General features: G+C 43.6%; 1 pseudogene; it reads right to left on the bottom strand.

The window, feature by feature from the left end:
• Positions 1-3891: 3891 nt before the first annotated feature.
• Positions 3892-4686, bottom strand: LOC143272215 (septin-7 pseudogene; annotated as a pseudogene).
• Positions 4687-13055: the final 8369 nt, after the last annotated feature.

Genomic DNA, 13055 nt, shown 5'->3' with positions numbered 1-13055 from the left:
GTACTGTCTTGTGTCAAGAGCATGACCCCAGAGTCAAATGCAGGGACATGAGGCCAAATAAAATTTTTAGCAATTGAGGACTTTGCCTTCTTTGTGAAAGGCAGCACTGGATGCCTCTTGTTACTGTTCCTTTGAGACTCTGGGTAAGTGGGAGTGTATGGAATTGAGGACGGGGGATGATGCATGCAGAGCAGTAAGTTACAGCTATAGGGCAAAGAGCAGTGGTTCCCCGGGATGATGTAGGCAAACAGCGGTGGGACTTTGGACCTTACTAATGGCAAAGGGGAAGTGACGGGAGCAGGATTTGTGACACAGACTTTACTTGGTGCGTTTTTAAAAGAGGAACGTGAAGTTCGGTGGGTAGGGAAGTGGGGAGAATTGGGAGGAGTTGGGGGATGGAGAGAATATGACCAAAATATATTGTATGAAAAAATTTTAAAGAGAACACCAAGTTGGGTAGATATGGCTGGCGTGTATCTGGGAGGAGTTGGGGGAGTAGCCGAATGTGATCAAAATACACTGTAGGAAATTCTCAAAGAACTGGTAAAAAATGAGGACAAAGAAGCAGCTGGATCTTCAGGGCAAAGTATAAGATCTCCCAGTCTCGTGGGTGTGGGCTGTTTGTGAATGACAGTCATGATTTCACCTCAAAACACTGCCCATTGCCAAGACCTAGAGGACTATGGGAGGAATGTTTTTTAAAGGTTTATTCTATTATTTTTAAGTCTCTCTCTCTCTCTCTCTCTCTCTCTCTCTCTCTCTCTCTCTCTCTCTCTCTCTCTCTCTGGTGTGTGTGGGTGTGGGTGTGTACCATGGGTGCCTGCAGAGTCTCCAGAGGCACTGAATCCCTGGAGGTGGATTTACAGGTGGTTGTACGCCGCCGCCCTCTGTGCAGTATGGCATGTGCTCTTAACTGCTGAGCAATTTCTCCAACCACAGAAGGAAGATTGGTTATGGGACTCACCAAGGGGGGAAAAAGACACACAGAGAAAATTAGTGTGGCTGCAGCTCAGCCTTCACCTTTCATGGCTGTGTCTTGGCGTTCGCCACCTCTGCTAAAAGCCTGGCTGCTCTGATTGGCTGATTGGCTAAGACTCCGGTTCTTACCATAAGACTGTGCTTGCAGTCAGGGGTCGTCTATATAGTAAGCTACAGTGTGCGGTGGGTGGAGGCAGCTTTAGGCCAAATTTAATTTACTTTACAAGTTTGTAAATATAAATCTGGGGCTTGGCAATAAACTGCAATAGTAACAACTCCGTCTGCTTTGTGTACACAACAGCGACATTATCAGAGAGCCAGCAGGGAGGCCGTCTCTAAATATTTGTTGGGCGAATCAATAAATGGCATGGACTATTTTTTCTAGTTGTGTGCTTTAGCCAGCTGTACTTTACAGTTTGTATAATGACCAGCATGATGTATCCGGGTGGTGACTGAATTGGGCGGTGCTCGTCAGCATGTATTGGAAACCATCCATCCCTATCAAGAAGGAGACACAGTTGGGAATTTTCTGAGGCTCTTCCACCATTCTTGGCTGAAAGTGATAATGGGGGAAACTTTATGAGGCACCGGGTTGGTGTTATGTGGAATCTCAAAACAAATGGCATCAGCAACCCTCACCACCTTTCTGTTAGCAAGCCCAGATTCCACTGGGGGGGGGCACTTTCCCCTTCTGTCAGGCTAAGTGTCCTGATGGGACAATGTCTTCAAATTTGGGAATAAAGCATGCGACTTAAACTGACCTAGAACTGCAGATCCTATGCCCAGGCACGCGGTTTCAGGCATGAGCACATGGCCTGGCTTGGTCACACCAGCAAGTCCAGGGCTTCTGGGTCACACTGACAGAAAAGGCTTTTTTGTTTGCAGAACTTGAAACCCAAAGGCTGCAAAGCACAGGCTATGGCTGCTGTTTCCCGCCCACCCCGCCTTCCCGCCCGTCCTGCCTTCCTGCCTGGAGCTGCCAAAGATCACCTTGAGCTTGAAGATGAAGACCATGTGCTGAAGGCAGACCCCAGAGGTGGGGAAAGTTTCTCCTGCTGATGTTGCCTGAGTTCTGAGCTCAGCCATGCTTGAATGCGTCTGCTGTTGAATGAATCCTGCTTCCCACACAAAATGCTAGGATGCACTAGGGTACAGCCACTGATGTCTAACTGGTTCCCTCAGAATCTATAAGTCCTGGCAACAAGGGGCAGCACCCAAGGCCTCCTGAACAAGGGTGCAATTTCTGGGAGACTCCAAGTGGGCTGTGAAGAGATACCAGGTGCCCGGGACAGGCAGTCGAAAGGAATTCGGGTATGTGGGGACAACTTTTGTCGGTCAAGGTTGTGTTCCTTAGGAAGCTGTGCATGAACTCAGACTCTGCAAATGCACTTATAAAATGTATGTTCATACACATATAAATGCATATATATTACATCACAACATTGTTATGTGAATTCTTTTACAATACCAAAAATTGTAAGTATGTGATACATGGCGGTTACATGTAGAATGAACCATGTTTTCCTTTTCAAGAGGCCTTGATTTCCATTTCTAGTAAAACAGAGAGACTGAGTATGCACAGAGACAGGTTGACCCTTAGCTTCACAGTTTGTTTAGAAAGGCATTCTCCCTGACACCAGAGAGCACAGAGGGGAAGGTAAAGGCTAGTTACTTTGCTGAGTCTACCAAATAGGAGACACTATATACCATTTTAGCAGGAACAGGATATGGAAAATATCTAAATTAAATGTTATTATAAGAACAAAGCAGTAACAAGATTCCAGCTAAAAGAACACTAAATAAGAATGTATATAGAGTACATGTAAATATCTATATTTAAAGAATCCAAAACAAAGACTATTATAAAAAAAAAGTTCCATGTGCACCGTAAGCATGTAGGTTTTCCTTCCCACGTGTACTTTTAGACAACAGAATTGTCAAAGAGTTCACTGTGTTAGGTCACATACATTACTCTAAAGTGGCATGGAACGTAATTATCACAGAAAAGCATAGTTCGCATCATTTAGTGGCAATTTATCCTCAGGGAAACCTTCCAGAATTCTTTCACTTTGGAATATTCTGTAGACAATCAAACCACCAGAACAGACCTGTGCAACAGTAAGTTGTTTTCTTGCATTAAACTGAAGACACCTTTCTAATTAAATAAGGAAAGGAGAATATGAATGGGTGCTTACAGCTGTTAATTTCTAAGTACACTGCATCCTAGACAGTTCAAGATACTTTAATCTTCACCAAGAACAATAACAATAAAAACATTTTTTAAATCTGTTAAATCCACTATCATGGTTAAAACTGGTACAAATTGGTCGAGTAGGTCCAACAAACACTGCTGTCCACGCTGGCATATTGGCAACTAATACATACTCAATAGAGTTTAAAAGATCTTATAGCCAGTCATGGTGACACACACCTTTAATCCCAGCACTTGGAGGCAGAGGCAGGGGGATCTCTGTGAGTTAAAGCCCAGCCTGGTCTACACAGTGAGTTCCAGGACAGTCAGTTCTATACAGAGAATCCCTGTCTCAAATAAGTAAGTAGTAAATAAATAAATAAATAAAATATCTAGCCTCTCTCTCTATTTTTTTTGCCATCTTCAAGAGATCTGTTCTAAAAATACATTGTTGAACTTTTTTTTTTTTTACAAGTTTTCTTTCTCTTCCTCAAACTGAGGACATTTCCCTCTAATTCTCCTTGCTGCACTTCCGAATTCCTTTCCATCTGCTCATGGCACCAAAGCTCTGTCTCGAAGTACCCCAGCTTTTAAACTTTCTTGGGCCTCTATGTCAAACACCTGCTCCATCTCCATCTGCATCTTGGTGGCATGGTCCCGCCTTCTTCTGTCTGCACCACAGCGTTCTAGTAAGTGGCCCTTGCTTCTGATTGCTTCCTGCTTCTGTGGTCCTCACAGTGTACATGAATAGTCCTTCAAGTCCCACACGTGTGTTCGTATCAGCATATTACTTAGAATTGTAAACACACAACGTTCACCATTTCCAACCCCAGCCACACCCCAAGGCTGCCTCCCTCTCTGACTCCACTGTTCGCAACTTCCCTGATAGTATTAATGCCGAGCATGCAGGACAAGGGCTACAGGCTTCTGTCTTCTAAACACCTCACTCCTTCTTCATCATCTGCTTCTGGAAATACATATTGATTCATTTTATGTGCATGGGTTTGTCTCATCTGTTTTTTAAACTGCTGGCGTCCCTCCAGCGTCTGCTTTGGCAATTGTGGGGTAATATTCACTTTTTCACATAAACCTTCTATAAACTCAATATCCAATGGCGGAAATCCATGTCCTGAAGGAGCAATGAAGTATAAACAACAGAGTGCCCCGTTACCAGGCGTCTGACGTCTGTTCACGGGAGACTCCGCTTCTATGTGATCCTCAGGTTTACTGCCCATGCCGTCATTAGCAGGGGCCAGCAATTGCTGTTAACCACTGCATCTCCAAATCACGTCCTCAGCAGTAACCGAACACCACCTTCTCTGAGGAAAACTTCAGATTGCTCCACCTGTCCCGTCCTCTATTCTGGGGAAGGACCTGGATTCTCTGGCGAGTACAAATCTGGGAGAACAGCAGGTTAATTGGTGTTGACTTTTCCAGCCCAGCTCACCCGCTACCGCGGTGTGAATTGAAAACCCCTTCACTGACTGTCTGTAGGCTTGTTTGGGAGGTTGGCACATGCCACCCCAACCTTCAAATTCTTCCTGCCGCCTTCTTGGCTTCTGGCACTACTCCAGCAGCATTAGCGCTCCTACTTAACCGCCATGTTTATATTGTCCTCTTCTTAAAGTATATAGGCTGTATATTCTTCTTCTGGGGACTCCTCTCCTTAGACAAAGTCCAGGTGGAAACCATTGCTAGAGGATGCAAGTCTACCTGATGGCAGTTCCAGAGAACGGCCTGAGATCTGACTCCATTCTCATCTCCATACTTTGCACCTTGTAGCTGTCCAGGGAGAAAAGAAGCTTTGCTGTACTTACATAGTTCATAAACGAAAGTTGAATGCAGAGCAATGTGTGTATCGTGTTATTTGTTCAAAGGCTGTGGGGGGAGGGATAATTCCTGATAAAGATGTGTGCTGCTGAAGACCCTGACACCCCGGCAAATGTCACATTAAATAGCCACTACCAGCGGAGCAAGATCAGAATGTCTTGCTGAGACTCTGTGCCACTAAATGTAGAGCTCAAAGCAAAAACAGACAGACAGACACTGCATTGTAATGAAAGTGATAAATTAATTCCTTATAAACAGGAAAGATACAGTAAAATAAAATCTCAGGGCTGGGGATGTAGGTAAAGTGCTTGCTCAGTCCACATGCTCTATCCCTATCACCTCACAAACATCGTGTGATGGGGCAGGCCTGTAATCCCAGCACCTGGAAGGCCCTGACGTTGTAGGCCACCCCCAGCTACATAATTCACAACCAGCCTAGAATACATGAGGTCCTAGCTTTACTTTTTGAAATAAAATAAATTAAATTTGATGAAAAGTGCTTATTATAAGGAAGAGTACAGTCTCCTAAATTGTGGAGCTAAATGCACAACGCATCAGAGCAACCTTGGTGGCGCCCTTCCAAGACAGAAAAACCAGGAAAGAGAAGCCAGAGAATGGGCGACACACGTAGTACGAGCGCGCCACCTACTGGTGAGAATGGAAGAGCGTGCTTCGACTTGTGGAGTCTCCTGATAAAAATTTACAGGAGAAAATAAAGCCTGTCTCCCGATGTGATTTCTGAATTCCACTGTTCCTCTCATTGACCCATCCTTTGTGAATGAATTTGCATTATGAAACCATATTGCAGCACAACAGTTTGTATATTCTTTGTAACCTATGCAAATCCCCACACATAAACACCATGTGCATTTATTTGTTCCTACACGCATAGGATAGTTTGGGAAGGAAACATTCAAGCTAGAAATAGTGATTGCTTCTAGGGCGAGAACAAGCCCGGAAGATGAAGCTGGTGAGTGATGATTTTCGCTGTGTACTTATTTGTGTGTTTTGACCATTCCTTAGTTATAAAGGCAACTTAAATCATTAAAGAAAAAGTTTAAGTCAGAGGAAGATTTCTCTTTGATCTTCCCTATTATCTCTAAGCAACACCTGTTTAACTCTGTTACTACACTTGCTTTGATTATTTTATTTCTTTAGTAACACAATATTCCCATTTATCCACAACCAAACATACCACAGGGGCCGGGGCTAGGGCAAAGGGCTCAAAGTAAAGAAGCCCGGAAGCCAAAGTGCAGAGAAAAAGCACAGAAACTCCTTATCAACGTAGAACAAATGGGGAAAATCTCTTCACTTTTAAAATAAAATATCAGCGAAGGCTCTGTCTGGGACTCGGTGCAGTATGGCTGCTTCTGCATTGAAGGGTATAAATATTTAAACATAGGGTGAATTTGATCAGAGAGCCCTCGCCAAAGCCTGCCAAGGGATGCAGTTCTCAGCGGAGCCTGCATTAAAGGGGCTCTGCCCTTTCTTACCGCTCACCACTCATTTGTGCCAGCAGCAGATGCCATGACCTTCAAAAGTTTCCAAGTTGTCATTTGATGCTTTAGAAGTCGAGATTGGCCATTGTTGTCCACCTGACAACAGTCCACACAGATTTTGCATGGTTTTTTAAGTGGTGAGATATTTTTATGTTTCAAATTTTCTTTTCTCTAAATTCATCTTTTGTTTTCAACTTTATGTCTTTGGCATATGAAAACCATGTGTTGTTTTTAAGAAATGATTTATGGCTTCATGTCTTGATGAAGAAAGTGTGCCTAATTCTTGGACTCTAGATATAGTTTGCTATATTTTGTCTTAAGATTTTCATTACCTTATTTCTTTTATACAGATTGGAAAGTAAATTCCCTCCTGTGGACCTGAGAATTTTTTTGTTTGTTGTTTGTTTTTGTCTTTTGAGACAGGGCCTCCTTCTGTAACCAGCCCGACAGTTTATGATCCTCCTGCCGCAGCCTTCCATGTTCTGGGATGAAAGCCTCTTGGAGTTTCACAGTGTGAGGTAGCCACCCAGCTTCATCTTCACTGGGCCCTCTGCAGGAGTGTATGGTCTTAGTCACTGAGCTAACTCTCCAGCCCTGCCTCGGTTAGGCTTGCTACTGCTGATGAAATACCACGACCAAAAGCAACCCGGGGAGGAAAGGGCTGGTTTCACTCACACTTCATCTAACAGCTCACTGCCAAAAGCAGTGAGGGCAGGAACCTGGAAGCAGAAGCTGATACAGAGGCCATGGGGAGGTGCTGCTTACTGGCCTGCTCAGCCTGCTCTCTTATAGAACCCAGGACCACCAGAATAGGGATGGGATGGATCCTCCCCCATCAATCACTAAATAAGAAAATTAAGGCTTGCCTACACCCCTAATTATGGAGGCATTTGCTCAGTTGAGGCTCCCTCCTCTCTGATGACTCTAGCTTGTTTCAAGTTGACATAAAACTAGCCAGCACAAGGCTCAACTTCTCTCCACTTTTGAAGTTCATTTCCAACTATGAAAACTGTATTTACTATAAAGCAACTACTGCCACTGCCTGAGGTTGTCACGGAAATCTTCCTTATAAGGCCAAGCCTCCTTTCCCTCCCACCTAGCATGGTTTAGAATTTTATTTCATGCCCTTTTCTAAACCATTTGGCATTGCATTTCTTTTTTCAAGGGAGGGTTTCTCTGTGTAATTTTGGATCTCATTCTGTAGACCAGGCGGGTCTTGAATTCACAGAGTTCTGCCTGGCTCTGCCTCCCAAGTGTTGGGATGAAAGGCATGTGCCACCACCACCCAGCGACATTGCATTTCTTTCTGGTCCTTTTACCAATAATATTACTAAAAATAAGGATGGAAAGGACCCTTTTTGGTTATGCATTCCTAAGGAGCTTCAACATTATTGAAGCTTCCCTTTTGTGTGTAATCACCATTTCAACTTTACTTAGCGGTTATTTTGAATTATGTAAGGTTTGCCCCACCTGGAATATCTTCTGCTTCTGTTTATTACTTAAGAGTATGTAAGTCTTTTCTCTTGAATGGTTTTAATACCTAACAAAGTAGGGGTAACACTTTTAAAAGGTGTTTTCAACTGCTGGGAACAAAGCTCAGCCACAGAGGACATTCCAGCATGTGCAAGGACCTATGCATGATTGCCCAGCACTGAAAAAAGAAAGATGGGTGAACCCAGAGGGTCACATTCCACACACAGAAACCACAGATCGCAATGGGAAGTCTATGCAATGCATCAGTTTGGAAGGCATGAATATTGTTATCACAGAGAGTACTTCTATCCAAGAGCATGGAATGTCTCTGGTTTAAACTGATTTTGTTTCCTGTTTTTCATCAGGACTGCATTTTTATAGCTAGTTATTGAGTGTCTGTGCCCTGTCCGAGTTCCTCTTGGGTTGCCTCATTTTTCTGCCGGGTTGTCACATCCTCCTCCCCTGCCCACCAGGGTAGAATCCCTCTCCATCCTGTGTTGTCGCTGTGCCCTTACTTTCCTTACTTATGGTTTTAGAGTCATACCTATTACTCTGTACAATAAAAAAAATCAACTCCTCTCATGATTAACCCTTGGGGGGGGAGGGGGAATGAGATGGGCTTCTGCCTTCTTTGGGGGAGAAAATGGCTCTTCTTTGGCTTACTTGGTGTACATAGAATGTATCCACATCTGTGCTGCTCATACAAGTTTATGGCTGCGCACCACTGCCCTGGAGAGGCAAGCTAACGTCTTGTGTATTCCCTGCACTGTTGGTGAATATTTGTGTTGTTTTCTAGTGTCCGGCTGCCCTGAGTCTTCTTCTAAAAATGCTCTGTTGTGGGCTTGCAGGTTTTTTCCAAAGCATTGTTCTTTATAGCTTTTGTGCATGTAGTAAAATAATTTTTGAATCTAAATTTTTCATTGTTTATATATATTTATTATATCCTTTTTCATTACATATAATATAATAATATAATACATATTAACATTGAAAACAGTTTCAGAGATCAAAAGTCTTTAACTGTGACATTTCCTCATGGTATTAATTAATACTCAATTGATCAAAATGACAAAATTTATGAGAACATTTGTAAAAGAATTTGTCAGAAACTTTGAAGTTTGGGGTATGTACCTCTCAATGGCTGAAGGAGTCTTCTTAATACACACACACACACACACACACACACACACACACACACACACACATTTATGATGTCATATTGTTCTAGAATGAGACAATGTTTGGCATTAATGCTATTCCTGTTTTTTCCTCTTACTTGACCAATGCTGGCACTGAGCAATCTTTTCCACATAAATAAATCAGCAGGAATGGGAACAATCTTGCTATGCTGATGCCAGTCAGTTCCTTGAACCCCTTTAAGATAAATGCCCCAGACAGTATGGAGGGCTACCATTAATTTTTAATGGTCCATTAGTGGATACACCTGCCTTCCTTTTTGTTGAAAACAAAATGGTAGAAACTGCTTGGCTTGCAGGATTCATTAGCCAGCCATTAGAGCCTGTTTGTCAGTATCTGGGACGTAGACCAAAAACCATTATCAAATGACTATAAATTCTATCTCTGACTTGAGAAGCATTCTGCTTAAACTAATCAATCTAAAATGTTTGAGAAATTTGAAATATTGTGAGTTTTAATAGTTTAACAGTTACTTTGAATCTGTTTAGAAAATGTCCTGGTTAGTTTTTATTGTCAGCTTGATTCGACCAAGAGCGCCCTGGGAAGAGGAACCCTCAACTGAAGAAATGCCTGGATCAGATTAGCTTGTGGGTATATCTGTGGGGTAATCTTCTAGATTTCTAGGGATGTAGAGGGGACTAGTCCACTTTGGGGGCATCATCCCTAGGCAGACAAGCCTGGGCTATATAAGAAAGCTGTCATGATAGAACTCTCATCCAGTGACTGATGGAAGCAGATGCAGAGATCCAAGCTCCAGGTGGAGCTCCAGGAGTCCAATGGGGGGCGGGGAGAGAGAGAGAGAGAGAGAGAGAGAGAGAGAGAGAGAGAGAGAGAGAGAGAGAGAGAGAGAGAGAGAGAAGGGATTATATGAGCGAGAGATATTGAGACCATGATTGGAAAAAGCACAGGGACAAATAGCCAAACTAGTGGAAACACATGAACTGTGAACCAATAGCTGAGGAGCCCCCCATGGAACTGGATCAGGCCCTCTGGATAAGTGAGACAGTTGATTAGCTTGAACTGTTTAGGAGGCCCCCAGGCAGTAGGACCAGGACCTGTCCTTAGTGCATGAGCTGGCTTTTGGAACCTGGGGCCTATGCTGAGACATTTTGCTCAGCCTTGGTGCAGGGAGGAGGGCACTGGACCTGCCTCAACTGAATCTACCAGGCTGAGATGAATCCCCAGGGGAGAACTTGCCTTGGAGGTGGGAATGGGGAGTGGATTCGGGGGAAGGCTGGGGGATGGGAGGAGGGAGGACAGGGGAATCCGTGGCTGAAATGTAAAATTATATTAATTATAAAATAAAAATATTAAAAAAAAGCAAGCTGTCAAAGCAGAAGTCAGAGAGCAAGCTAGCAGTCAGTGTACCTCCACAGCCTCTTTTGCGGTTCCTGCCTTGAGTTACTTCAGGGACGGAGGAAGCCAAATAAAGCCCTTTCTCCTCCCCAAGTTATGTTTGGTCTTGGTGTTTATCAAGCAGTAGAGAGTAAGCTAGTACAGAGAGCTTGTTAAGCGGAAAGATGTTCATTCCTAGAAGAAGACAAACTAATACACTGAACTGGATTTATGCATTGCCAGATGTCAACAGCTGTCATGTGTAGACATCTTGTGTCATCTAAACCCCTATGCCTCCTGGTCATTTAAAAGGTGGTTTTAGATGTAATAATTTCTTCACATAATACCAAAAGAGTGGGAACTTGTCCTTTATCATTATCAGTTAAAAGCTCAGTAAACACTCTGTATTACTCCTTTTGCTCATCTCAGTAATGAAACACCCAAAACAGCAACTTAAGGAAGGGAGGGTTTACATGGGGGAGTATACATCCCATGTAGGGCAGGCATGACCACAGTAACATACTGCGGCTGGTCACGGAGCATCTGCAGTCAGGAAACTGGAATCCGGCTGCCTTCCCCATTTTCTCCTCTTTTCGTTCAGTCTGTGATTGTGGCCCAAGGAACAGTGGTGCTCGTGTTCAAGATGGAGCCTCTTCCTTGCTTGAACTCTCTAGAAACACCCTCATAGACGTGACTAGAGGCACGTCTCCTAGGCAATTCTAAACGCAGCCAAATGGACAATGAAAACTGACCATCCTATACTTCATTACGATCAAACATTCAGGGCTCACAGTACCCAAGATGACTTACGGAAGTGGTGTGTGCCCTGGCTTCTAGGGATATATAGCTGTTTCTCCCTTGTAATGATGTCTAGACATCATTGAGGATCACTGCCTGGGTCCTTAAGTGTCTTGGGGATTACAAAATGATGTCACTTCAATTTTACCCACCCTTCTGTAAGTGACGGATCTGGGATAGTCTTACAAAAAGGAAGCTTCTGCCCTTGGGGGCTCTTTCAGAACGTACCACCCCCAAATAGGCTACTTCAGCATAAGAATTATTTTAAGCTGAAGACACCAAGCCATCAGGGGGTGCAAGGGGATCTCTCTGATACTTGTCGCTTCTAAAAGCTAAATTTGAAATTCCCTTTTGGAAGACTCCCCACTCCACCTACACTTTACCAAAAAGACAAAGGCATTCTTGTCATGAAGGTAGATGAGGCTGAGGAAAAGCTGTTCCTGGTCACTTCTCTACCCACTCGTGTTCACTTGTCTTAGCGCATTTTCACAGATCACTACTTTCCATCCCAGCCAGTATCTGTGTATTGATGCTAAGTGCCTTTCTAAGTCTTCAGTTCCTCAGGAAGGCACGCTCTGGGTAAAACTTGTGTTAATTACATTTGTGTAGATGTAACCAACCGTCTTAATAAAATATCACCATACATTTGCATCATTTTCCTCTGCTGAGCTTTCTTATGTCAATTTAGTTCTTAGGTCCAGCTGTGGAAGGGAGGACTGAGGTAAAGATTTGCCTCCCTTTACATGGTTCTTTTGACACCCACCTTCTTTTTTCAGTCTGTTTGTTTTTACTTACTTTGTGCACAATAATCTATTCTACAATCATCGTGTATTGGTTTCCCTCATCTGTCCTTGAGATCATCCACTTCTTTAGTTTCCTAAGGAGTGGATGTTAGGTACCAAATCTGAGTGTGGGCTGTGTTCACTGCTGCAGGATGTCTCTTCCTGGAGTCGGTAGACAGAGCTAGGAAATACATGAACATGTGCTGACAGCCACACATACAAACACTGTATTACTTTCTCTCCAGGACAACAGAACCAAAAGAATGTGATCAAAACAGTGGGTTTCTTAGCTTGACCAGGGCATGAATGATCCCACGGCAGCTGCCTGCAGGCTACAGAGAGAAAAAACCAGAACAACTGGGACCAAGAATGCAGCCCCAGCCCTAGGCAGAAGCCTAAAATCTCCAGGGAGATGACCGCACAAGGCCATAGCCAAGGGCTAAGGACTCTGGAGTCTGACACCCATAGGTCACAACAGCAGCAAAATGCACCCCCGTCCAAGGGTCCCATGTGGGTCTATGCCAACTTCGTGCTTCTGCTTTCTCATTCCTTCATGGCCCTGCCCTGGGGAATGGCTCTGCTCACATTCAGTTTGTTGTCTACCTGCCAATGACCCTCTGGAAACAGCTTCACAGACATGCCCAGAAAGAGGGCTTAACTCATTTTCTAGATGTCCCTTGATCCAATCAAGGTGACAATCAAAACACATCTACATTCATTTCTGTACAAAAAGAAAAAGAAAAGAAAGTAAGCATGAGAAAATATTGACATATATGCTCTAGTCCAATACCAGACTTTATTCTAACATTAGCCCTGCTTATCTAGAACTTCTTTCTCTGGCAGGGAGAAGCTCAGACCCATCATTTGCAATATGCTAGCTTGTCTGTTGAGGCCCTAGCATGTGATAGTTTTGTGAGTTTGTGAGAATCAATCTGCCAACTATAACTTGCTATTTTATATAAAGTTCTTTTA

This window comes from Peromyscus maniculatus, chromosome 3, assembly GCF_049852395.1.
Source record: "Peromyscus maniculatus bairdii isolate BWxNUB_F1_BW_parent chromosome 3, HU_Pman_BW_mat_3.1, whole genome shotgun sequence".
Lineage (NCBI taxonomy): Eukaryota > Metazoa > Chordata > Mammalia > Rodentia > Cricetidae > Peromyscus > Peromyscus maniculatus.
Note: the sequence above shows the minus strand (reverse complement) of the source record. Positions and strands in the feature narration are given on the sequence as shown.